The 22,705-nt window shown below is 58.2% G+C and overlaps 1 protein-coding gene across 1 annotated transcript in view; it reads right to left on the bottom strand.

Annotated features, from left to right (window-relative positions):
- Positions 1-22,705, bottom strand: part of ITPR3 (inositol 1,4,5-trisphosphate receptor type 3) — a 119,362-nt gene that overhangs the window by 93,682 nt on the left and 2,975 nt on the right. The window lies entirely within an intron of this gene.

Here is a 22,705-nt window from a genome sequence, read left to right as displayed (position 1 = left end):
TGTAGGAAGTCAATCTTGCAAGCTGAAGCAGGGAACTGCTAAGGCAGCTGCACCCAGTGCAACCATCACAAAACAAGAGACCCGAGAACTAGAAAGGCGAGGCTCTATCACCCATTTATCCCTCCACCTTTCAATTAGCCCTACGTGATTATTGGCCAGGCTGGCACAATTAACTAACTCAGCTGCGTATGAGTGTTCCCCCTAAAACACTTGCTCCTGACAACTAGACATTAGCAGGCCTTTCAACATGCAATGCCTTTATTCCCCATGATCAGAGGCGAGAACAGAGACCTCTTGCCTTGTCATTTCTCTCTTTTTGGCGTCCCCCACAAGCTCCTTGCTGGGGACCCTGTGTCCAACTCCCATATGCTGTCTCCAGCCCAGGCCGGGCACACAGCAAGTGCTTAATAAATCTCTGCGGAATGACGGTGTCAAGGAGAAAGACGGTTAGAGGAAGTCTATAAATCACACCGGGAGATAAAGGAAGACTGTGGGAGCCTCGGCTTACAGTGTCGGACACCTGGGCCCCAGGCAGAGAGGGGGAGGCTCCCGGGGCGGCGTTGAGGACTTGGGAGAAGACCCACTGATGTACCGCGTCCCAGTGCAGGGGCCTCTGGGTGGGGGAGGGAAAATGGCTCTGTACCCATCTTTTGGAAGTGAGTGTATTTTTAAACGACGTGGCTGCGTAACCTGGACTGGAAACTTGGAAAATAAATAAATTATAACCTTAAATCAATAAAAAGTAAAGACGTTCCAAGCATTCATCCCCGTGTGAACTGAACTGTCTCCCCCAAAACAGAGGCTGGAATGCGCCCCCCCTGTCCTTGCGGGTGTCATCCCATTTGCAAACAGGGGCTTCTTTGGCATGTGAAGGGGGCCATGCCCGTGAAGGGTGCCCCTTAAACCGAATCGGCTTGGAGATGCAGAGGGAGCAGAAGTCTGTGCCCAGGCCAGCAGCTCAAACCAGTGACAAAGTCACCAGGAGACCCCCAGGGAGCCAAGAACAGACACTGACAGAGACCCGGACACCCACCCCCCACCCACCCCCGCAGACCTGAGTCCTAAATCCAGACTCTTGACCCTAAACTGTAAGAAAATAAATTGCCATCCTTTAAAGCCCCCGCCCACTGTGGCATTACTAAGACAACCCCCAAGCTCCAAGACCCTAGCCGGAAGACCCCCAGGCAGCCCCCTCCTCCACTGCCCATCCTCCTGCCATCTGAGGGGCTAAGAGAAGCGGAGGAAGAGGGCCCGGGCCTGTGAGCGGGGAGGGGGAGGATCAAAGGAAGTGGAGTGTGGGGAGGCATCTGCCAGCTCTGAACCCTCGTTTCCCTCCATCAACACCTCCATCACACGCCTAGCTGCACCCCACACCTCACCCACCCACCCTCTGGAGGGCCCGCCCTCCTGGCTCTGCCCTGCGGCCCTGCGGGCCTTGTAAACCGGGGTCCCACCCTGTCCAGACTTCACCCTTGGCACTAACTGTTCCCTCACAGCCTCTCTGACTTGTGACTGAGGGGTACGCGCCCCGCCCCGCCCCACTGAGCCCCCGCTCATGCTAGCGGCACTGTCTGACAGTCTCGTGGTTTGGGGCAGATAACAGGGAGTCCTCATGGGCTTCCTCTGTACCCTGTTCATGAGACGGCAGGGGAGGGGTGGGCGGAGTCAGGCCAGAAGGGCTGACTCAGTGTAGCAGCCACCCTGCCTGGTCACTGCCGTGGGTGGGGTGCCCGCCCAAGCCCGCCGGGGTTCCCAGAGAATTCCTTCCCCATGCCATAACCTCCCTGGGCGGGCACCCCAGCCCACACCAACCCCTTAGCCACAGCCAGGGAGCATGTGCAGAACTGCCTGCCCGGGAGCGTCACACACCCTCACACTCTCCCCTCTACACACTCGCCCTCTGGGAAAGCCTAAAGCAGCGGTTCTCAACCTGCGGGTCAAGACCCCTTAGGGGGTTGAACGACCCTTTCAGAGGGGGCACCCGATTCATCGCAGTAGCAAAATGACAGTCATGAAGTAGCAACGGAGACAATCTTATGGTTGGGGGGTCAGCACCACAGGAGGAACTGTCTGAAAGGGTCTTGGCATGAGGCAGGTTGAGGACCACTGGACTAGAGAGACAGCAGACAGAACTGGTTCTGTCCCCGTCCCCCAGCACCAGGCCCCTATCTGTGTGTTTCAGACATTTGCTGACCACCTACCGCATGCAAGGGACCAGAGAGGAAGTGACCTCTGTCCAGGCAGCTAGAGAGCCCTAGCACATGGTGGCCAAAGAAAGAGAAAAAGCAATGCACCCCTGGGACTCCCACAGGTCACGCACGGCAGGGGAGCGGGGGGAGCCCCTCCCCTCCCAGCTTGGCTGGTTTTCCAGGATCGGATTGCCTGGCCTTTCTTCTGGGGCACCTCGGAGTGGGCCAACAGCTCCAGACTCTTGGTGAGCAGCCAGATTGTACCCCAGATTGTTAGCCATTTGTACCCCCAAAAGGGCCCCTGGATCCTGGAGTCCTGAAGCCCAGGGTTGGCAGATAGGGCATCACCCGGTGCCCCCTCCTGGTTGGCGGGAAGGTAGCAGGGGACCCCTCCCAGGGCACATTCTCAGACCCAGTCAAGGTGGCCGGGGTCCTACCTCCAACCACGCACCAGCTGCAGAGAGAAGGGCCCATTTTCCTTTGGCCCGGTTTCCCCGCGTGTACAATCAGAATGTAGACCCATGGCAGTAGGGTCCTGACAGCACCCCGAGACTGGCAACGGTCCCCCAAAGGGTGGTTTGTTTGTTTGTTTGTTTAAAAGCTGCAGTGACGCCCCGACTCCCGGCACCCCCACGTGGTGCAGGGTAGACCTGTGCTCCAAGGTATTCCCGTGGAACAGATCACCCGCCCTTTCTTCTGAGGTACCTCTGGGTGGGTTCAACCAACAGCCTTTGAGTGGACAGTCAGGCTCATTCACTGTCTGTGCCACCCAAGGATGCCCAAGGAAGATTAAGGAGAGTTGAAGGCGTGTACTGACTTACAGAAACCAGGGGCCCGCCACGGGAAGGAACGATGGCCTGGCGCTAGCTCCCCGGGGAGCTGCTCCCGTGGCAGGCCTGGGAAGGGCCAGGAGGGAGGTGTGGGCCTCTGGAGAAGAAAGCCCAGCCACTGCCCACCTGGAGTTGGCACAGGGGAGCTGATGGCATAAAGCCCCCAGCCTCTCCCTCCTCCTGCTTGCCAGCCTCTTACCAGTGCTCCCATTGGCCCAGCCTGATGGGAAAGTAGGGGGGCAGCGGAAAAGAGGAAGGTCCGCAGGCAGACGGGTGGACACGGGGGCTGCAGCAGCGGGCTCCAGCACAGGAGCCCGTGTGTGGAGGGCGCAGGACCGGGCAGGTCTCCCTCTGCTGTGCGTGGGGTGGCCACGGTCGGAGCCCACTCGCTGGCACCTGCCAACAACAATGGGGAAGCAGAGGCCATGGCGGCTGCCAGGCAGCCTCCTGGGCCCAAGGCAAGGGCAGGAGAATGGAAAGCCGTGGGCCTAGAGAGGTGGCTCCGAGCCCATCCGGCCTAAGGAACCACCGTAGCTCGGCCAGGCATGCTTCTCTGTCAGGGCCGTTCTTGGCCCAGTCTGGAGGGTCCTCCCACCGGGAAAACATGAGTGCAGCTAAAGAAGAAGCACTAATGGTGGATCTGTTTATTTTATTTATTTTATGACCAAAGGGGGGACTGTGGGAGGCAGACCATGACGCTGGTGATGATCACAGAGCAGGCCTCCAAGCCTCCTCCCTCATTTGCCAGACAGTCACTGCGTGCCTGGGACCCTCACTGGCCAGAAGGAGGAAGTCCCAGGGGCCGCGCAGGGCAGGGCTGTGAATCCCCTTGAGACTGAGCTGTTGACACAGTGGGGGTGGCGGGGGTGACTAAAGTCCACTGTCGACCTCTGAGGTCAGTGCCCTTGGTAGGAGCCCTTGAGGAGAGGCCACCCCTGCCCAGCCTGTGTCTTCTCAGACTGCAGGAAGCAGCCCAGGTCTCTGTGAGGGTGCAGCTCACGCGGCAGCAAGGGAGGGGGTCAGCAAGGGGGAATCATCCCTGTGTGCCTATGGGATGGGGCAACAGCGCGCCAAACCTCCCAGGGCCGGGGCCAGGGCCAGGGCGAGAGCCAGGGCCAGGGCCAGGGAGGAGCAGCTTCTGTCTGCCAGGAGATGAAGCGGAGGATGTCGTCCACCTGGGCTAGCCCCAGGCCTCCCGCCTCAGCCCATAGCCACCTTGGCAAGAGTGAGGCCTCCCAGTGAGGCCCTCGCCCAGGCTGGCCGGCCGAAGCTGGACATGGCTAAAATGGAGCAGCTCACCCGCAAGCAGGACCTGCTCCGGCACTGATGACCCCGCCTCTCTCGCTGGGTGACTCAGAAAGACCTTCCTGGAGGGGTGCGCATGCCCTTCACAGGGGGCAGGGGCGGGTCACGGCCCAGGCGCTCCTGCAGGGAGCTGGAGAGAAAAAAAGCCTGCTGTTTGCCCAGGAGCAGCGAGCCTGCGGTCAGACACTAGGGCCCTTGTCTCTGGGCAGCGGGGGAGGCTGCGAGCCAGATGGAGAGCGGTGGCGGTGGGAGAGGAGGGGGTCCTGGGCCTCTTCCATGTCCCACACCCCAGGGGGACAGAGCTGGCCTTGCTGAGGCTGGCGGGGCACAGTGCCCACCTCCAACCAGAGGGCCTGAACTTCTGGGGCGGCCCTGGTCTCCGCAAAGCACCTCGCCCCCACCCCCTGTGAGGACGCATCGTCCAAGGGGGTGAATTTCCTCCAGGAGGAGCGCCCCCTCCCGCCGGCCCCGGGGCCACCGGGTCTGGTTTGGACAAGGACTGCCTTCAGCCCCTTGACAACCGGCCTGCCCTCCTGGAGTTCAAGTCCGGATGTGGATCTGAATCACTGCTATACGTCGGAGCGCCGTGCCGCTCGGCACCATGGCTGCGTGGGGTGTGGCGAGGCTGTGGGGGGACAGGAGGGCGTTCCTGAGGAAGTGACCCTTGACCCTTGAGCAGATGGGGAGAGCACTCTGGCTGGAAGGAGCACAATGAATTGATGTGTCACGATGCTACGCGGTGCGGTCACACAGGGCCTGGTGGCCATGGGGGGAGGGCTTAGTCTTTTGCTTGGGCAAGGAGAAGCGCCCTGTGGATGCTTGGAGGACCCCAGAAGCAAGGTTAGCACAGGCTTGCTTGTGCTTACTTACTCATCTGTAGTGCAGTCTTTGATGGTGAACGACACGTAAGTGTTCACTGTGGATGAATAAGAAAGCACACGCAAACCCATGCTTACCTGCACACCTGGTCCCCGCTGGCCCCCGAACCCAAGCCACTGCCAACCGATGGATTCCACCTCAGAGCACCCCATAGGCTTTCTTTACCCCACAGACAGCCTCACTCTCCTCAGAAGGAGCCGAGGGTGGGTTTGAACTGCGCACCTTGTGTCTCACCAGGCTGGCCATCATCTGTGGAAGGGGCCCTTCAAAAGGGGAGGGTCTTGCAGTTGAAGGGAGGCTTTGATTCTGTAAGAAGGTGCGGTGGGGCCGGTAGAGAGACAGATGCCAGCCAGGCCTGGAAGCAGAACCTTTGATGTGGAACGGGGGGAAATGAAACTGTTCGCTACGGAGGAGCACACGTGCCCACGTGACCCTTGCTGGCCCTGCTCGTTGGGTGATCCCACACCGCCCCGAGGGCTTCCGCCAGAGGGTTGGCTGGGACCTGGCCTTTGAAACCTGCCCAGAGTGCACCACTGCCCTAAGGGGAGCCGCAAACGGCCGAGAGGGAGATGCTGGAGCCGGTGAGCACGTGTGTGCGAGCGTGAGTGTGTGTGTGCAAAGCTCACTACCATCGAGCTGATTCCAATTCACAGTGACCCTACAGGACAGGGGCCTGCCTGCAGGTTTCCAGGACGCTGAAACTGTTTAGGGGAGAAGGACGCCTCCTCTTTCTCCCACAGGGCAGCTGGTGGCTTTGAGCTGCTAACCTTGAGGTGACCCACTATCCCACCAGGGCTTGCTCGCTCGCTCATTCACTCGTGCATGTGTGTGTGTGTGTGTGTGTGTGTGTGCATGTGTGCATGTGTTAGGGGCCTGAAATGGAGAGAAGCAATCAGCTCAGCACTGAAAGATACCAAGAACGTCCCAGCCAGATTTGGGGGATGAGACGTAAGGAATGAAGGTACCCTTCTACTCTCAGGCACGTCCGGCCTGAGCAGGGCGGTAGGACACGAGCAGACAGGACTAGCTGTCTGGAGCGTGTGCGTGCACGTGTGCATTGTGTTCACGTGCGTGTGTGTGCAGGGTGGGGACTGTGGGGATGGGATCTTGCTCTCCTGTCCTGTCACCAACCACCCGGTCTACGGGGAGGTTCTTACTTACTGAGTTCTGTCGTGGCTGCGCTGGGCCCTCCGGGTCCTGGACCAGGTAGATGAACGGGGTCCCAGTGGTTGAATCACTGCCCCGCTCATTAGTGGACTGTCCTGGCAGGTGGGCAGGCTAAGATCCTGGGTCCTGCTATCGTCCTGGGAGAGCAATTCCAGAGAAAGCTCCAGCCATCTTCGATCTGCCCAGAGATTGCTTTTGCCTTTTTGGCTTCTTAACCAGATAATTTGATTCTGTAGAACAGCTTTAAGTTGGCAACACAATTGGACAGACAGTTCCCATGCACCTCCCACGTCGGTGCACACCAAGCCAAACCAAACTCATTGTCAATGAGTTAAATTGCCCCTGATGTTTCCAAGACTGCAACTCTCTAGGGGAGTAGAGAGCCTCCTCTTTCTCCCATAGAGTGCCTAGTAGTTTTGAACTGCTGACCTTTGGGATCATAGCCCAATGCGTAACCCCTACGCCACCAGGGCTCCCTCCACCAACACAGTTTCCCCTATCACTAATTCCTTGCAGTGGCGTGGTACCTTTGCTACAATGGATGAGCCAATATTGACACATGATAACCAACCAAAGTCCAGTGTCCCCATGAGGGCCCGCCCATTCTGTGGACCGCCCTGTTCGGACAGGTTTGTCCTGCCTCATGCTGGATCCTGAATCTTGCATCCCTGTAGTATCACGCGAGTTGGGGGTCCAGGAGAGGGGCTCCAGAGACAGTGCCAGTTCCTGGCTGTGCCTCACCCTCCCCAGCCCACAGCTGAGAGCTGGGCACTAAGGAGATGCTTAACTGCTGAGGGAGCTGTGTTCCTCTGGGGACTTTTGAGAAACGAATCCACAGACACTCATGTCTAAGAGAGAGTTTTATATAAAGGTTAAGTGAGCATCAAGAAAACATCCCAACCCAGTGCTGCCCAAGCCCACAAGTCCAATATTAACCCATATGTCCAACACCACTCCACAAAGTCCTCCTCCATCTCACAAAACACACGCCGACTGCAGGAAAAAAGCCAAGTCAGTGAGCGTGTAAGCATCTCAGTGCCGGCAGGGGTCTCCACACGGCTGCTCCAGCACCCAGGGCTGCATCGGGGTAGGTCCATGTGGCTTCTCTTCAGAGATGTCTTGCAGGAAGTGAGCCTTGCCAGCTGAAGCAGGGAACTGGCTAAGGCAGCTGCACCCTGGTCTGACCATCACAAAGCAAGAGACCCGAGAACTCGGAAGGCGAGGCTCACCGAGCCATTTATCCCTCCGCCCTTCAATTAACTGCACATGCATTTATCGGCCAGGTTGGCACAATACACTAACCCCCCCAAGAGCCATCAAGGTTCAGTAAGGTGAACCATTTCTCTTGCTCGGGGTGACACAGCCAGTCTTGGCAAAGCTGGGGCCTGGCATCAGTTGGCTCCCCTTCAAAGCTGACCCTGAGACCAGGCCTAGAGGAGCAGTAGTTCCTTTGGGAGATAATCCTAGAAAAGATACGCGAGGGATGGAAGAGAGGAGGCAGGGAAACTGAGGAGGGGGGCAACTGACACGGAATGAGCTGTGGGCCCCTGGGGCCCAGTCCTGCCAGGGACTCCTCCTCAGAAGGGCCCACCAAGAGGACAGGAAGCCAGGCCTTGCCCCTCCAACTCGGCGGTGGCAGGTGGTCGCTGGAAATGTAATCGCAGCATCTCTATCTCCCTGCGGAGGGGGGCTGGTTGCACTCAACCACTCACCCAAAGGTTGGTGGCTTGACTCTCCCAGCAGCCCCACAGAGGGTGGACCCCACCCGCGGGCCCATTCTTTCCTCTGTCTCGTTCATTCAGTCCTCCCACAAACACGTAGTGGGTGCCTGCTGGGTGCGGGGCCCACCGTGCATGTGGCACCTGAATCCCTGTCACTTTCTGCAGGAAGCACAAGAGAGGAGTCGCAAGAAGGGGGTCCCATGGGACCGGAAGGATGTCCACAAGGGGCTGAGAGGCTTTCCCGCCAAGTGTGACCCCCTACTCAGCCTGAAGTTTAGGGGTACACAATCCCTTATGTCCCTTGGGGTCATTTCACTGACCACACCCACCCCCGCCAAAGGGTAAAGATTTCTCAAGGGTGGAGCCTAAGAGATCCTAGTTTCCATGGTCCCAAGCCCCCACCAGGCCTCTGATGCCCCAGTAGGCCTTTGACCAACCTGGGCAAGGGGCAGCCTACTCCAGTACCCTTAGCAGCTCCTATCTTTGCTGGACGTTACTGTCCTGCTCCACCTTGCTCTTGTCTTTTAGTATTTTTTCTTTTGTTTCCTGGTCAAAATCTTTATCATTTCCCTTCCCTAATACTTTTTTTTTTTTGGTTAAGTTTTTAGTAAGAATTTGGGGGAGACTTACAGCGCAGACCATCAGCGGAATAGCCAACAATGTATACACATTTCGCTTCAACTCACCCACTGCGGTGCCCTCCCTGCCCCATCGTTTACCCCGGCTCCCCCCTGTGCCCTGTTTCCATTTCTCCTCTCCTCGCCCTCTGAACTTTGTCCCTGAGTAAACGATGCCCTTTTGATCGGCAGTGGTTGCCGATCAGAAGACGGAAGTGAATCCAGTTCCTGACCTGAAGGGTGACTGAGAGCCATAGCCTTCAGGGGGTCCCATCAGCCTGGCCTCGTCTTGACCTTGACCTCTGTTCCACACTCTCCTCCCTCCTCGTCCAGGTCCTTTCCAGAGCAGGTGGTGGTGGTACTCAGGGACCACCTCACGCTTCTGGTCTCGGCGTTGGGAGGAGATCCGCATGCGCTCTGAGTCCACTGGAAGCAATCTTCCCCTCTGCCTTTCTATTTCCAAGCATTCTTGCCCCTGGGCAGGGAGGGACCCCTCTCAGGTGGCTGCTCACAAGACCCCAGTCCCGACGCATCCGTTGAGCTTGTAGATTCTTGCCTCTGAGAACTGTCATGCCAACTGACCCTGGCGTTCCCCAAGACGATGGTCCTGAGCCCCAGGCCAGTGGCTCACGTGTGGTTAGGTCTTCAGAAGCCGCGTCCATCACTTTGCCCCCCATGCGCTCCCCCGCATCCCCGGATACACACGTACACACAGACAACTCTCCTCTGCCGAATCTGCGCCCATTCCTGCGCATGCTCCCCCTCTTCGGCCTGCATGACCAGCCAAGCACCTGCCAGGTCACCGGAGCATCACAAGACCGCCATGTTTGCAGGATTGTGTCCGGGTCAGAATTGGCTTCTGTTGCCTTGAACTCTTAGACACCTCCCCTGACTCCAGCGGTGTCCCCCCAGCCCACTCCCCTTCTCCATCCTTTTGGCCAAACTCACTCTAGTTGCCATGTGTCTCCCTCTGGCCCGTGACTTCCCGGCTCTTCTCCTCCCACGCCTGGTCTCCATCAAAGAATGTTTCTTCGGTGTGAAAACCTCCTCTGTACCTTTTACCACCGTGGTCTCACACGAAACGCGTCCTTTTGCCATTGGCCGATTTCCCTCAGCCTCGTGTCCTGCAGGCTCAACAGCTTATGAGATGTTGCCAGATTCATCGTCGTTCTTCAATGCCACGCAGTAGTCCACTGCATGGATGTCACCACACAAAAGGCCGAAACACCCACTGCCATCGAGTGGATTCTGACTCATAGTGACCCTATAGGACAGAGTGGAACTGACCCTGTGGGCTTCCGAGATTGTAAATCCATACGGGAGTAGAAAATCTCATCTCTCTACCTCAGAGCAGCCGGTGGGTTAGAACTGCTGGTCCCCAGGGCTCGCTAGTGTGCATGGACTGAAGTTTATTTGTACATGTTCGACTGATGGGCATTGAAGTGGTTCCCTTCTCGTTGCTGGTGTGCACCGTGCTGCAAAGAACGTGGTGTCTCAGCCTCCCTGGGGGAGCCCGCATAGCAGTCAGCCCTCCACACCACATTTGCTCAGGGCTGGTGGGGGGCGGGGGGGTAGAGTCAGGGCTACTAGGGACAGGGCACCGGGAGCTGGAGCCAGAAGCAGGTCCTCACAATAGCCCACCACCGTCTCTGCCTGAGGCCCGCTGCTAGCTGGTAGGGGGTCTGCACTCTGTCTGATCGAATCTCCATCCCAGGTTAAAGGTGAGGAAGCAGAGGTTCACCCAGCTGATGGCTGAGCAGCTAATAGATAAACTCCTATGATTGAGGAGCTAATGAATTGAACAGATCACAGCTTATCTCCAGTCACACGTGCTGAAGGGAAACTCGGCCATTTACCGTGGTGGTCGGTCATGGCCATGCAGCTAGGAGAGACATGCAGGGGCGACAGAATGGAGGCTCAAGCTCAGACCTGCCAGACCCCGAGGCTGCAGGTCAGAGGGGCCCCGACAGGGACTCTGGGAGGAAATCGTCGCTCACCAGGAGCTGTGCCCGCAGCCTGGACGCCAGCCCAGCAGCAGAAGGCTGCTTCCCTCCCTCGCGGACTCTGCCTCTAGTGCCTGGGAGGAGCCACCGAGTTGGGACAGGCCCAAGCCTCCACCCATGGCTACCACCTAGATCTTTCCCTTGGACCCCACCTGCCAGTGGGGCCCATCCTCCAGCCTGCCTATCCATCACCCTCCCTCCTGAGCCTGGGGACCTTGCTGGCCCAGATGGGATGGGTTCTTGCCAGGTACCACTGTCGGATGCCAGCAGATGCCAGAGCCACCCACCCTGACTCACTCGCTCTCCTGGGGGACAAATCATACAGCAAGAAGGGAAGAACTTAGTCAGCTTCCGGGTTGTCAGGGATAGGAGGTGTGAGCGCTGGGTGACAGAGGCTGGAAGTTCTTTAAAAGGTGCATCCCCCTGGGGGCCAACTGTGAAAACCCAAGCGCAGGGACTGTGGACTAATGCACTGCCGCTCCCTCCCCTGAGGGCTGGGGTGAGGCTGGAAGGAACCTGAGCCCGCCCAGAAGGCAGGCAGGGCAGCTGAGCGTTTCCTGAGCATGCTCACAGGCGCTTTCTGTGCCTGGAAAACCAGCGGTCCCCCGGAGCCCGTCCATGGGTGACACAACAGAAGTGTGCTCTGCGGGGCTTTCAAGGCTGGCTTCCAGCATGGGGATCACCCAAACGTTCTTCTGAGGCACCTCTGGGTACACCTGAACCTTCAGCCTTTCGGTTAGCAGCCAAACACAGTCACCGTTTGCACCATGCAGGTTATGCCTGTATCAATGTTTACCCTCTGTAGCCCCTTTGAAAGGGGTGCCCACTGAACAGATGAGAAAATTGAGGCCCAAAGCCCTCACCAGACGGCTCCATTTTCCCAACATCTATTCATCCTTCCGGGCTCAGCTTCAATGCCCCCTCCGCAAGGCCCACTGGACACAACATCCCTGTGCGCCACGGGGCAGGAGGTGTTTGGAGCCCAGACCCTCGGCAGACCCGACTCTTCCCGGCTCTGCAGCTCGCGCAGCACCCTCGCTGCAAGAATCACGGCCCTGGGTGACTGGCTCGAGTAGACCTGGGACACAGGGTCGACCTGTCCCTGTGGGTTTCTGAGACTGTCCCTCTATGGGAGCAGAAAGCCGCGCCTTTCTCCCGAGGAGCAGCTGGTGGTTTCGAACCGCTGACCTTGCCGTGAGCAGCCCAATATGTAACCCACCATGCTCGGGTTCCGTTTCTGTGACGCTGCACACAGCAGAGTCCCCGTGGCACCGCCGGTCCCGTGCAGACGTGGGTCTGTGTGGTTGCACTGATTAGCCCACTGGCTTCCACGTTGGCAAGTCACCCACGGCGGGCCTTCCCTTCCCCAGACTGCTTGCCAGCTGACTCCAGTGTCTCTCTCCGTTTGAGTTCCCCAGGGTCCTGAGCCTGAGACAGGGATTCACCGGCCTGTGCTTTCTTGGAAGGAGTCCCACAGGAGAGAGAGAGGGAGGGAGAAAGAGAGAGAGAGAGAGAGAGAGAGAGAGAGAACATATGGTTAGTGTGAGCGCTTACCAGCTAGCTGAAAGGCTGGTGGTTCAAGTTCACCTAAAAGGTATTGCAGAAGAAAGGCCTGGTTTCCCACTTGCAAACATTCCTCCCTAGGCAAGCCCAGGTGCACAGCTGTACTCTGACACCCCCGAGGTCATCATGAAGGGGGGGAATGCTGTGGGGACAGGCTCTGTTTGCTTACCCCCAGGGGCCACTGAAGACCCACGAAATCATCAGTGCCAGCCCACCTCACACCCCTCGCCACAGAGAAGCATTTCCAGCCGGCACATTCACACCACACTCACTGCCGCCCAGTCAGTTCCCACTCACAGGAGGAGTCCTGGGTCTGGCACCGACAGTAATGACACCCCCTCACGGGAGTGGAGAGCCTCCTCTTTTCTCACACGGAGCGGCCGCTGGGTTGGAACCGCTGACCTTGCGGTAACCACGAGGCCAGCCATCACACACACACGAGGGGCGGGTTAATGAAACGTTTGACCAGTACGGTCCTTGAACGATGTTACAAATACCTGAGGGGTCCTTGGCAGGAGAAACGTTCCCCAGACCTGTCCAGCCAGTGACTGGGAGAACTGGCGCCCAGGCCCTCCTCAGAGCTGAAGCAGGAAGGCTCCGTTCACCAACCCTGGCCGCTGCTTCTGGGCTTCCATTCGCTCGTTGGCCAAGGCCAGCCCCCTCCCACCACAGGAAGAGGCCCTCCGGCAGCAAGACCCCCCACACCTCAGGAAACACCAGGAGATGGGGGTGCAGTTGGCGCCTCCGGTCCCTTTCACCCTGCTCCCCCCGCGGCAGGACGCAGTTGCTTCAGACAGAGTTTACGATTTGCTGTTTCGCCGTATGAGACTCTAAGTATCGAAGATCTTGGAATAGGTGCACAGTTACAGGTGTGATGTTCAAAAGGGCAGTGGGAGGTACCACCCCCCTGCCCCTGAGACTCCCCCCACTCCCACCCCTCCCCAGAAGCAGCTGTTCCCCATATGGAGTATGCCTGTCCTTCACACAGCAGCATTTCCAGTGTGGTCTCCAACCCCCGCCACACCAAGGTCCACCCTCCCGAGGCACCTCTGAGCTGACTGCGGGCTAGCCTAGGGCACCCTCCTCCGCCGTGCTCACAGGCTGGCCCTCCGATGTGTGCGCTGTCAGGGGTTCCCGGCAGGGCCGGATGGAGGGCCGGTGGGGCTCTGGTCAACCATCAGCCCCTCTGCCAGGTGCTTGGCAAGCCACTGCCATGGAGGTGAGCCAAGCCCTTCCTGTTCACTGCCCGGGCAGCCAGCCCCAACACCCCCACCCCACCCCCGCCCTCACAGCATGCTCAGAGGCCAGTCCTGCCTGGGTGGGTGCGGACGGACAGACAGGGTGAGCAGCAGCAGCAGCACCCAGAGGAAGACCGGGGAGGGCCCTGACTACACTGCTGCACAAGAAGTGAGCCCAACAGTGGGGTGAAGCCACCCCCGTTTCTTCTGCTCGTCATTTGCACGTGGGTGGGTGGGTGGGTGGGAGTACGTGTGTGTGCACACGTCTTATTTGTGTGTGTGTGTGTGTGTGTGTGTCTGATCTGTGCGTCTGTGTTTGTGTCTGATCTGTGGATCTGTGTGTGTGTCTGATCTGTGGGTCTGTGTGTGTGTCTGATCTGTGTGTCTGTGTGTGTCTGATCTGTGCGTCTGTGTGATCTGTGGGTACATACATCTTATCTGTGTGTCTGTGTGTCTTATCTGGGTGTGTCTGTATTATTTGTGTGCCTTTGTCTCCTCCTCCCCCTGCTCCACCTCCCCAACCCCAGCCTGCCCTGGCCGGCCTCCCACACGCATCAAAGTCGGCTTCTCTGGGGGTGAAAGGGCTTCTCTTGGTTCTGTCATTTAGAACCGTCACCCCTCCGGTAGTCGTCTCTATGAGACGGGCTGATTTTGCCGAGCCTGAGGTCTTCCAACGCGTCTGGGAGTCTGACAGCCCCAGCTGTCCTGCTCCCTATTGGGGACATGTGGAATCTGGCAGGCCTGGCCGGGAGGTCTCCGCTTGGGGTTTGCACATGATGACAGCGGGTGTCACCCCGGGTTGGAGTGGCGGGAGGCTCTGTACCTTCGGGCTCTCCGCAGGCAGCAGTGGTGGGGCTGGGGGCTGGGGGCACCCTGGGGTCTGGGGGTCACAACAACTTGTCAACCTCGGCGAAGTCGAACGTCTTAGGCCCGTGTCCCTGAGCAGCGCCCCGAGAGAAGCAGGTGGAAATCGCGTGGCTTGGTCTCCGTGGTCACATAGCGTCTTCTCCACGGCCTTCGTGGGTGGCGGTGGTCCCTCGCCCGCCCAGATCCGAGGGAACTCAGCCAGCGACTGGGCAGCCAGCCCCTGGATCACAGCAGCTGTGACCCACGCACATCCGTCAGAGGGAACCAACACATGGGTGCTCCTCCGCTGGGACTGGGACGGAGAGGGATGCCAGGCCTTTCTTCCGCAGCACCACCGGCTGGAGGTGGAGGGCAAACCATCAGGGCCACCCGGAAACTGCCCACTTCTTGGCGGGCAGAGTGCCGAAGGCATCGCAGAACGGGCCTCTCTGTGCCCACGGGAACGTCCGCGGTCACGGGCCTCCGAGAACCCCATGAGATCTGAAGACCGAAGCCCCGAGAAGGCAGAGCCTGGCCCCAAGACCCTTCCACTCTCCCCTCCTCCCTCTCATGAAGGCTCCTTGGGCCCCGGGGCTCGGGCTGGCCAGGCTGGTCAAGCAGCAGTGTGCCCCCCGCCGTGTGTGCACGGGGTGCCAGTGCTCAGGCTGCTCTGCTCCCTCGAGGATCTTGGGATGGATTCTTCCCCGTGGGCCCCCCTCAATGGGCAAACTGAGCCAGGGCCCTGGGCAGGAAAGGGCTTTGGCGGAAGCAGCCAGGTTGAGGGAGGGTCCCGAGCAAGGGGGGTCTGGGACTCTGGTCCCGAGTCTCAGGTCACCAGATGGGCCAGCTACGGGAGCCACTCACCAGAAGCCACCTTGGCTCCTCAGCAGCCCACTACCCACCAGGTAGGCGGTGGTCTGAGGGTGCTCACGGTCCTCAATGCCCTCACCGGTCCAAAAGGGCCCGAGGGCCAGGCTGCCCTGCGGTCTCTCAGGCCGCTCCAAGCCTCCAGCGCACCTCATACCAGGGTAGCCCAGGGTGACGTGGCCCAAGGCAGGTCAGCATCCCTGGCTCTCTGCAGCAACAACAACATCCTCCCTGCCGCCCGGTCCGTGCCGACCCTGTCCTTTGGGTCATGCCAGTTTCCGAGATGGTAATTCTTTACGAGAGAAGACAGCCGCATCTTCGGCCCAAGGACTCGCTAGTGGTTCCCAGCTGCTCGTGACCTGCCGGGTAGCAACGCAGCGTGTAACCACTGTGCCACGGGAGCTCTGACGCGCTCTCAGGAAAGCTGTGTGGCGTGAATTAGTGAGGAGCAGGGGCATGTCCACTCCCTGGGTGCTGCAGACAGCCTGGGTGTGACCACTACACACTGGCAGCTGGAACCCTAACCCCAACAGCACCATGGGAGAAAGGCTTGGTGATCCGACGTCCGAAAGACTACGAGCAAGGAAACACACAGCCCCGCTGGACGTCTGGGTTGACTAGACGACACCAGGTCCAGTATTTCTAGAATAGGAGTGGACAGGCATCAGGCCTAGCCCCTTTCCCTTGAGCCTCTGTGCCTGGCCTGTGGGCAGGACTGCTGCCAAGGTGGCAGACGCCCAGCCCTGTGCCCACTCCAGAGGCCCGCCCGGGTACTTCCTGAGCAGCCGGACACATCCTGCCCTGCAAGCCCCTGAAAGGAGGCAGCTTATCGGAGGGGAAAGGGCGCATTATTCAGGCCTGGCCACCTGCCAGGGTTGGAGGTGCCATGTGCTGGCAGGTAGAGCAGGGCACAGTCATGGGAGAGCCCCAGGGTTGGGAGGGTCTGAAGTGGACAAATGAACAAGGCTCGATTCTCCAGTCTGTGCCAGGACCCTGGCCCCCTCTCAGAGGTCTCCTCAGACCCCTGCCCCGATCCAGAATTCCAGTTTCTCTCCATTCCTCTCCTGCCTCTCTGACCCCTGGTGCGATGAGTCCATAGTGAATGAAATAGGTAAACCTGCTGCACAAGACCTCTTTAAAGTGCTGAAAAGCCAGGAGGTTCCTCTGCGGACTGAGGCGCACCTGACACAAGTGGTGATGCTTTCGATTGCCTCGCAGGCATGTGAACGCTGCGCACTGAATGAGGAAGAATGAGGAATTGATGCCTTTGAATGTGGTGCTGATGAAAAAACGGAAGGTCTACTATGGACTGCCAAGAGAACAAACAAAGCTGTCTTGGAAGACGTACAACCAGACTGCTCCTTAGAAGCAAGGATGGCAAGACTTTGTCTTGCACACTGTGGACAGGTCGTCAGGAGAGGCAGTCTCGGGAGAAGGACATCGTGCTTGGTAAAGCAGAGGGGCAGCGGAGAAGTGGACGGGCTCGAAGGGATGGATTGGCGCAGAGGCTGCAACAAAGGGCCTCAAGAGGATCGCCACTGTGAGGCCGACACAGAACACGGGGTCCGCATGTGTCAGTCGGGTGGACTAGAGAAACGAATCCAGGGAGGCGCATCTATGTATAGGAAACACTTTATATCGACGAGTGATTGTGTATTAAGAAAACATCCCAGCCCGGTCCAGTTCAAGTCCAGAAGTCTGATATTAGCCCAGATAGTCAATACCAATTGAGTTAGTTAATTGTGCCAGCCTGGCCGATCATCACATGTGGGGCTAATTGAAAGGCGGAGGGATAAAATGGGTGGTGAGCCTCGCCTTTCTAGCTCTCGGGTCTCTTGCTTTGTGATTGGTCGCACCAGGTGCAGCTGCCTTAGCAGTTCCCTGCTTCAGCTGGCAAGATGGATTTCCTACAAGACATCCCCAAGGAGAAGCCACATGGACCTATCCCGATGCAGCCCTGGGTGCTGGAGCAGCCGTGTGGAGACCCCTGCTAGTGCTGAGATGCTTATTTGTTCACTGACTCAGCTTTCCTCCTGCAGTCAGCATCATTGCCTCTGCTTTGTGAGGTGGAGGACTTTGTGGACTGGTGTTGGGTTAATGGGTTAATGTTGGACTTGTGGACGTGGGCAGCATTGGGTTGGGATGTTTTCGTGATGCACACTTTCTTTACATAAAACTCTCTCTTATCCATGAGTTGCTGTGGATTTGTTTCTCTAAAGTACCTAGACTAACACACTAACCAATCTATAAATTTCTCTGCAGACGCATGCAACCCATGCAATGATGCCAAATGCAGGAAGATCACAGGCCAGTGGGTGGAAAGCCTTGTGGATCCAGTGGTGGTGGTGGCATCTCTGCACTGGTGTGGGTCTCCATGTGGCTTCTCCAGCTCCAGGGCTCTGGCTCCATCAGCATAGCTCCATGTGGCTTGTCAATAGAAATGTCTCCCAGGGAGAGAGTGTGCTCCCCGCCTCCAGGGAGGAAGACAGGAGTTCCCAGAATCCTCAGGAGAAGGCCAGGCCCACACAGAGGCCTCATTGGCTATGATCTGATATGACAGGTTTGACTCCACCCCTTTCCAAGTTGACAGGAGATTATGTAACTGCCACACTATGAGAACCAACAACAACAACACACATTCACCCATTTCAGCAATATTTAAGGGCTACTTAGTAAGTGCCAGGTAAGTCTCTAGGGACTAGGATATAACAGTGAGCAAAATCCCTGCCTTTACAGTACAAGGAAGGTTGGCAAAAAATGATGGAGAGTGGGAAGATACAGGGAGGTTTGCCAGAGGGGAGGCAACAGAGGCACGTGCTGCTGTAGACACACTCTGCACAGGTGGTCTAGAAGTAGATGCCTGGGTAGACACGCCCCCTGAACAGGTGTGGGAGGGAGAGTGGGGTGTGTCCACCCGAGAGCGCGAGATTTGACAGGATATCTGTACATACGTATCTACTTCGGCTGCAAGCATGTCCACGAGTGTGGTGGAGCGCACAGAACATACAGTTATGAAAACTTCTTACACAGAACCCAACACCTCGAGGAGGTGAGCCACTGGGCCTGGGGGCCCAGGACCAGTCTCAGCAGACAGACAGGAATGTCAATTGGCCCAGCAGTTCACAAAGACAATGGTCTACATCTCCTACAGGGGTGGGTAGCAACGAGGGCCCGTGAAAGCTCGTGAGCAGCTATCTAAGGTGCAGCTATTGACCTGTGTCCCGAGGAAGGAAGAATGGATGGAAACAGAAAACCACATGGGAACAATTATTGCAATGGACCAATAGACCACACCAATATCAGGTCCCCGATCCTGAGACCTGAAGGAGCAGATGGTGCCCGACTGCCCTTACCACCTGCTCTGAAAAGGATCCCGTTAGCAGAGCGGGAGGAAGATCATGGGCAAATCTCAAAACCACGGAAGAGATCAGCCTGCCTGGGCAGATTGACACTGATGGAACCCCCACGATTTTGGCCCTCACCCACCCTTCAGGGCTGGAATCGAACTCACCACGAGTTCCAATAATCAGCCATTTCAGATAGAGAGGGCAGCATTTGCCCACGGACAGACTTCCCAGGGCCGGGAAAGGAGAGATGGAAACAGGGAACAGAGGGAGAAAGTGTGCGCGGAGGGGCTTGCAATGGACCAGCTGAAACAAAATGTACACCAACTGCTGAACATCAAACTGAGAACCTGCCGACTCCCCCGGCCGTGCCCACCTGCGCGTCCGTACTGGACCTGCACAAGGCGAAGGTGGGCCTTGGGACCCTGTCTGCAGACTCCAGCACAGAGCAGTGCGCCTGCCTGTTGCTGCCCCCCCGACCCCCAAGCCCCTATCTCCCACCGGACTGGAACCCCTTACGCTCCCCGAACGCCCTGCGGTCCTGACCACGTGGTCAGGCCAGGTGTGCACGCTGGGCGGGCGGAGGTGGGTGGCACTGCACAGCCAGGGCGTGTCTGCTGGGCCCAGGTGCGCACAAGCCCTGCTGCCGTCCCCCAGGATGCGGTCACCCACGCGTGACAGCGCTGCCCACGCGCCTGCCAGGAGCCCTTTCCAGGCTCTGACCTGGGCCGCCCCTCCTCTGGGGCGGGGTCCGGGGACTCTCCTGCGGGGAGGCTCTGGCCGTGCAAGGGCTGCCCTGTCGTGGTCAAGGGCACCGCGGTCTAAAAAGAGCCCTGGCCAGCAAAGTACACCGGCTTCACCTGCTAGGATGCCGGTCCTGCCCTGCAGGTCTCCTTCCTCCCCCTCAGACACCGGGGCCTCCTCCTGCCCCAGGACAGTTGCACTTGCCGGTCTGAGGCCTGCCATGCCCTTCGGTCCAAGGATCCCACTGGCTCCCCCCCACCCTTCCTACAGGCCTTTCCCACCCCAGCACTTTGTAAGAGCACCCTTGACAGTCTTCACAGTCCTTGTCACCCCGTTTGCCATCTGTCCCCACAGCCATAATACAAGATCCTTGGAACACTGGAGGCCTTTGTCCTGTCTTGGTCACTGCTCTGCTTCCCAGGCTCCAGGGCAGAACCCGGACGTTGCAGGAGCCCGGATTCCTGGAGCATCACCTGGCCACACAGCACTCCATCCAGCCCCTGCAAGGGCCTGTGACCCCCGGGGTCGGCTCCTCAGATGTAGAAGCTGAGGGGCAGAGTGGTGGGTGATGGGACCTGTCTGCAGTCACCGGAGCTTCTTGGAATGGAGCTGGGTTTCCAACCCCCGGCAGCCTCTTCTCTCTACTTGTCTGTCTTCCGCCTCTTTTTCCCAGCTGGTGCCCTGACGTCTTCCCGCCCTGCCTGGCTACCAGGGGTTACGGCAGCACCCTCTCTCAGGTGGCCCGGCCAGGGCCCTTCTCTGAATCATCTAGTGCTGCTGTAGCAGAAATGCCACAAGTGGACGGCTTTGGCAAACACATGTAATCTCATGGTTTAGAAGGATCTAGAAGCTCACCCCAGGGAGCAGGCTTTCCCTCTGTTGGCTCTGTCTCCTCTGCTTCTGCTTCCCGGCCCTTGAGGGTCTCTGTATGCCTTGGCATCTATCGTCCCCCATCTCTACTTGGCTGCTTGTTGGATCTCTTTTATATCTCAAAAGAAGTCAATTCTTTCTCTTTTAAAATATAATGTTAAAAAAAAATTAGTGGATTCAAAATAACCCCTTCACTAATGCTTCCTCGTTAACATACCAAAGACCACCCACTCCCAAATGGGATGTTAACCATAGGCATAAAGAGTGGGATTAACCACACATTCTTTTCTTTTTTTGGGGGGGGCCCCCACAATTCAATCCACCCTTTGCCTCCCCAGAATTCATGCCCTCGCCACATGCAAAACGCTTTCACCCCCATCTCCCAAGTCTCAAAGCAACTCTAGGTCCCAAATCTCACCCTTCCGAATCATCTAAATTAAATCCAGGTGAGACCTTCGGTGTATTCCATACTGGGGCAAAATGGCCCTTGCTGTGACCTCTTGAAATCTAGACCCCAAGTCATCTGTTTCCAAAGTCCTTGCGCCTTGTGTACAAGGTGGACATTTCCATTACAAATGGGAGCACTTTGACAGAAAAGGGGGACTAACAAACACCACAGAAATCTCAAGCCCAGCAGAACAAAGGTCGTTTGTTCAACGCCTGAAAGGAATTCGCCCTTCTGTGGGACCTTTTGAACAAGGGCCCATCCTGTAGAGTCTAGATTCTAGGGGGAAGCCTCTTAGCCCTGAGCTTCAGCGCTGCCTGCCTGCCTGCCTGCCCTCCAGGAAGGTAATTGTGCCCTATTCCCCTCGTCTGGCTGAGTGGCAACCCTAAGCCCCTGATGTTCCGGGCCATCAAGTTGGTTTCGACGCAGCAACTCTGTGTCCAACCCAGCCGAACACTGCCTGTCCCTGCAGCAGCCTCGCATGGCTGTGTGTGAGCCGATGCCGTGGACACTGTGCCCGTCCATCTCCTTGAGGGGTTACCACTTGACACTGACCTTCTCCTTCACCGAGCACCGCACCCTTCTCCAGGGACCGCTCTCTGGATAACATGCCCACCGTCCGTGAGATGATGTCTGGCCATCCTTGCTGCTAATGAACACTCCGGCTGTGATTTTGACAAGACAGATCTGTTTTTCTTCTGGCCGTCCACGCTACTTTGAATATTCTTTGCCAACATCATAATTCAAATGCGTCGGCTGCTCTTTGACCTTCCTCGTTCATTGTCGGACTTTCACATGCATTTGACTTGGCTGAAAATACCATGGCTTGGGTCAGGCACACGTTCGCCCTCTGTGGGGGACCAGCCTCCCCACAACCGAATGGGTCCAAGGGGCACTTGTGTAATTCAGGGGTAAATTAAAGAGACACCCTAGAAGAGAAAGCAGGCAAGGGCTCACCTCTCGATGGATCTTTCTGAGCAAATAAGACAAAGGCCCTCCCCCAAGGTGGACATAGCCCAGTGCAGACTCGCTTGCCCTCCTGCCCACCCACGGCAGCCCTGCCCTGGCCGTCTGCACCCCCGGGAGAAGATGGCAGCTTTAACACAGAACCGGTCCCAACCCTGCAGGCCCGCCTGGGCTCTCGGGCCTTGCCCTGTGGCCCAAGCTCGGCCCTCTGCAGGGGGCGGGGGAGAAGCAGGCCTTTTTGGCCCCCATCTCTCTGCATCGGCTTCGGTCACTAGCACTGGGGACACAAGCCCCTCGCCACGACCACCAGCCCACACACCTGCTGCTGACTCGCCGCTTGTCTCGCGAAAGGCCTGATCCATTATTGGGAGCCTCTCAGGTCCCACAGCAGCTCGCTGGGCCACATCCGGCCCACCCAGGAGGGTCTCCAGCCCAGGGCCTGTGGGTCCAGGAAGTGGCCCTCAAGCCTGTGCCGCAAGCCCTTCCCGGTCTCAGGGACCCAATCTCCTCTGCCGCCTCAGGAGTCCGGGGAGCCGGTCCACCGTGACCCTCGCTGGCAGAGAAAGAGGGGGGAGCGGACCAGCCTGGGGGGGGGCCAGCTCCTGGCACCTCCCTGCCCCTCTCGCTTCCCAGCAGCCCCTGCCCGAGCTCAGGCTCTCAGAACAAGCAGCTCCTGCCCCTGGCCTCAGCTAGACACACCTGAGCTGGACACACCTGAGCTGGACACACCTGAGCTGGCATCAATGTCCCGTTCTGACAAGAAACCGAAGCACCTGGGCTGCCTGCAGGGGCCTGACCTACCTCCAAGTGGTGGGGAGGCAGGCCCCCCCCCCAGGGGGCAACGGCGCAGCACAGGCCCAAGCTGCGAACTGGAGGGCTCAGGGCCCCAGCCTAGTCCGAAGGCTCACCACAGGAGCCTATGAAAAGGGGGCAGGCCAGATTCCATGATGCTCACCTTCACGACCGCTGAAGACAAAGCGGGTGCATAAGCAAATGTGGTGAAGAAAGCCGATGGTGCCCGGCTGTCAAAAGATATAGCGTCTGGGGTCTTAAAGGCTTGAAGGTAAACAAGCGGCCATCTAGCTCAGAAGCAACAAAGCCCACATGGAAG

This window comes from Echinops telfairi, unplaced genomic scaffold (assembly GCF_000313985.2).
Source record: "Echinops telfairi isolate 266 unplaced genomic scaffold, ASM31398v2 ScPeMD7_655;HRSCAF=1070, whole genome shotgun sequence".
NCBI lineage: Eukaryota > Metazoa > Chordata > Mammalia > Afrosoricida > Tenrecidae > Echinops > Echinops telfairi.
The sequence above is the reverse complement of the archived record's forward strand: the minus strand, read 5'-3'. Positions and strand labels throughout refer to the sequence as shown.